Source organism: Macadamia integrifolia, unplaced genomic scaffold (assembly GCF_013358625.1).
Source record: "Macadamia integrifolia cultivar HAES 741 unplaced genomic scaffold, SCU_Mint_v3 scaffold2269, whole genome shotgun sequence".
In the NCBI taxonomy this organism is placed as follows: Eukaryota; Viridiplantae; Streptophyta; class Magnoliopsida; order Proteales; family Proteaceae; genus Macadamia; species Macadamia integrifolia.
Window position 1 is genome coordinate 39,452 of NW_024868604.1, and position 4,196 is coordinate 43,647.

Below are 4,196 nucleotides of genomic sequence, written 5' to 3' on the forward strand. Positions count from 1 at the left end.
CAGCCCTGTGGGCGTATCGCGGGAGGGAGTTCGCAGCTCGTACCCGGAGTATACGTGCAATGTGGTTGTAGTAGCACTAAAACCAAAGACTTAGTAATGTTACCTAGGTGGATGTGATTTAAAATGAATAGCATGGCATGTAGTGCATATGATGTGTTGTGATGTGTGGACTGTTGTGTGTGGTCCATCTTTCTACTTACTGAGCTAGTGAGCTCATCCCACGTGTACACCCCTTTTTAGATGATTTTGCAGGTCATACATCTGAGGAGCATGGGGTGGGTCCCACAGTCGAGTTTCCTGAAGAGGACTGGTGGACCCCTGAGGAGTTAGAGCACGAAACTGACTGCTTGTGCGAGAGCTGTGCTGCGGGATAGCAGTTCTGAGGCCGAGCTGAGCTCCACCTTGGAGGTCGTGCTAAGCTCCACTTTTGAGGCCGAGCTGAGCTCTTCTATGTGATGCCGAGCTGGGCACAACCCTTGATGCTGAGTTGAGCTCCAGCCTTGATACCGAGCTGAGCTGTGTACTCTGATGGTTTTGATGATTTCCTGTATATACTTGGTATTTGAATCATATTCTTTTTGTGTATATATCATGCGTTCGGGCCCAAATGTATATAATTATTGTATCACAATTCGGGTATCAAGTATATGGGATTTATTCACAGGTAAAACTTAGTCTTCCGCTGATCTGATGAACTTATGTTAGTGTGTGTATGCTGTGGTGGAATACAGTATCTGATGATCCTGGCAGGTTTGGGTTAACCGGTGTTAACTTGGTCACCGCTCCGGTTCAGTGTGAACGGGGTGTGACAGTTTAACCTTTTTTTTCCACCACTGTTTTACCTTAAATATTGCTGACTTTCTTATTACAAGTGTGACTGGTTTTAGAGCATATAACATGGGACTTTTATCTATCTTTGGTGTTTAATAGGCTAGTGTCATAAGCTAATTTTGCTTGCTGCCATATTCCCTATCCCATGTTCCCCATTGAAGCTTGAGTGAGTTTATGTGTTTTTCTTCTTAAACTATTATTGCTCATTGGTACTTTGTTCATTAATCTCACTTTATTTTGAATGTTAATCTTGTTTGTTGAGCATCTTTTATCCTGTCCAACCCAAGCCCCTTGAGTTTATCCTACCTAGTTAGTTAATCTTGTAGGAAACCTAGCCACCTGGGAACCCCCTACATCAAGTAGTTTAGGAACTGTCTTTATATTATGTTTCCTAAGCTGTATTTTTTTTTTCCCTTTCACCTTCCTAGGGAGGTCTATGTAATTTCCCCCCCACGTTTTGCCTTTATCTCCATTCTTTCTTCCTCTCTTCTCTCTTCTTCCCTCATCTCTAACACTAGTCCTTATTTCCGACTTTGTGAGGGTGTGACAGAGTGTCTAGTAGTGTATATTACATTTCCAGGCAGAACTACCCTTGTCCGTATCCTATTTAGCTGGAGTTGTGGAGCGAGTTTTCTGCTTAACCTGTCATTTTGCAAGTTCGTGCCTTGCTCATTGTTCTAAATTAACAACTGTAAAAGGTAGACCCCCCTCAACACAATTTTATATTGAATTTATAATCTGTAACTTCACAAATCACAACATGCCCAGATTTGAAAGGTGTAGGTTTTCCAAGTGAAAAGCATGGGCTTTATCTATGTAGCATGCCTTGAGGAAGTTCGAGTTTATGGGCACAAACGACATATGAATACTTCCTTGACGTTCACAGAGTGAAAGAGGAATTGAATCAGCGGCTGAAGAAATAAGAAATGACAAAGCACTTAAAGAAGGGATATTCACCAAGGTTATAGGCAATGATACCGACGGTCGAGTACACCCTAGTTGGGGTTGGAGTAAGCCCAAAAGACTGGGCTAAAAAAAAAGCGCCGTAATACAAAGTTGCAGTGTCAAGTAGCAGGATTGAAGCAAGAAATGGCAAAAGAAAGAAGATGAAGGAAGATTTGGCAGAAGAAAGAAACCAGATGAAGCAAGAGATGGAAGAAGAAAAGAAAAAGAATGCAGAGGCTCTTTCCAGTATGTAATCACAACTAAAAAACCTTGCAAACTCATGATGAATAGAAGCTCACAGGATTCAAATATTTTCGGTAATGATGAACTATATTAATTTCTCCATCTCTATGGATATTTAATTACAACTTTTCTGTAACCAATTGTGACCGAAAATTCATTTGACCAACAGGTTAATAAGGCAATTGCAGAGGCTGGCTAGTAGTCTTCTAACCTCATACAGGTAATGATTTTCATGAATTTCACAATCTGAACTCTCTATTGGATGGGATGGATATATATTGGAGCAGTTTCACTGTTTGATCATCTCCTGCCTAATCAAAAACTTATCTATTCATTTGTAAGATATGTGTTTTTTGATGCAATGTTGCCCCAGCTTTGTCTCCCCAAGTAACTAGAACTTGAAGTAACATTGGTGTTCAAAGCTATATTTCTGTTCTTATATTGACTTACATTTGATTCGTTGGGTTGATTGTGTGTGGGCATCTGTTCCAGTTGCTATGTTATAGCATGCTGATGGGAGTGGAGGCTGGTAGCAGCAAACAGGAGCAGAAAGGCTTCTTCTTTGGTGCGTGGTTTTAACAGATGACAAAGCAGGTTCTGTTAAACAATCTTCTGTTCCCACATTTGATTCTCTCTATACTGTATTTTGATGGCTATCCAAAATATTGTTGGATAGATTTTTGTTATCCCAGTCTTTCTTTTTGTACTTTTTCATATAAATCACATTGGGGTTGGTTGTGAAATTCTGAGTTAGAGAGCAGCGACACTACCAGGGAAACTTATACCGAAAAAGATAAGCTGACAATTTGTAATGGCTTAAGAGCAATATGATGCAGGATCTTGATATATTTCATTGGCAAGTTGCTTGCCTGAGGCCTGAGTTTCAGCTTCTCCCTTCGGCAGAAGTTGAATTATATACCTTGGATGTGATATTGATGAATTGCAGTGGCTACTGTAACTCTGTTTATTCTGCAAATTTCATATTTCTAAGACATCAAAATCTATGGGACTAATTTTTCTGAGGTATATACCTAGGATCAATACAAAGGGCACTTGACTCCCATTACATGTGATTCATGATTCTCAGATGTACATAAAACTGACTTATGCTCCATCTGAATTCTGATGATGAGTGACTACTTATTTGTTTTAAATTTTGTAGGTGGGTGGCTGAACCTGGGAAGTTTCCCTTTGTAAGGGATGACAGAGGGAGGTTTGAGTAGCAAGACTTGCTTAGAGCCTCATCTGAAGTCTTGGGCAATGGATCTTTTTGGGTCTTCTTGTAAGGATGTTCTGACTACTGGGAAAGCCATGGTTGAGAAGAGGTTCAGGCATAAGAACAAAGTGGACAGGGAAGATTTTCAAGAGCAAATGAGAGAAGGCTTGGGAGATTTAGAAAAACTTGGGCTCTGGTCCCTTGATACTGTCAGTAATGGGGGAAAGTAAACTGCTCAGAGCTGGATGATGGATTTGATCCCAAGCAACTTCTATTGGTGGTTATCATGAGTTTAATCTGTGTCCCACCACGACGGCGGAGAGTGGTCACTGTAGATCACCTGTCTTGATAGATGCCTCCTTTTCCATCTTCATTTCTTTTTTCTTTATTTTCATAGTCAAAAGCTTTTAGAAGAACCTCTTATCCCAGCCATTCACCTCCAAGGCCCAACACTCTCTTCTTTTTTCTCCGAGACTCATTACAAGTTGAGAGAGAAGCTTCTGTGCCATGGCACTTTGTTTAAAAACAATGGAAATCTTATTTCCTCTATCAGAGGTAGCAAATTTGAATTTTGTTGTATCAGTTTTGTTTCATGGCATGGTCATTGGGCAATCACAGATTCCATCAACACCATCAATATTATTCTTCCACAGGCATTAACTTTGAATCATTCACTGACAGGACATCAATGGTCTTAACTGTCAACCGTGACGCCGTGATCAGACAATTGAAGTTGGTTTGTTCCTACCATGGAAGTCTTTTCCAGAGTTTTGGTCTGCAAATTTGATTGATTTGCTGCCGGCCTTCACTGTTTGGGGCTGAAACTTAATTAAAATTTTGTCAGTAGTCCCTAACATCATTGTGGATCATATGACATTTTTTTGGGTGTAAATCATAGGATGGGACAAAAGCTTACATTTACTTAACTCATATTATTGTTATTGCATTGTAATTGGTTAGA

At 40.2% G+C, this 4,196-nt stretch overlaps 1 long non-coding RNA gene across 2 annotated transcripts; it reads left to right on the forward strand.

Moving 5' to 3' along the window:
• Positions 1 to 1,408: 1,408 nt before the first annotated feature.
• Positions 1,409 to 3,817, forward strand: LOC122066153. 2 transcript variants are annotated; one of them, XR_006136259.1, is made up of 5 exons: positions 1,409 to 1,529; positions 1,600 to 2,093; positions 2,189 to 2,239; positions 2,512 to 2,613; positions 3,182 to 3,817. It is a non-coding gene; the product is annotated as an uncharacterized LOC122066153 (long non-coding RNA). The 2 variants fall into 2 exon arrangements; XR_006136258.1 differs by having other exon boundaries at positions 1,444 to 1,529; positions 1,609 to 2,093.
• Positions 3,818 to 4,196: the final 379 nt, after the last annotated feature.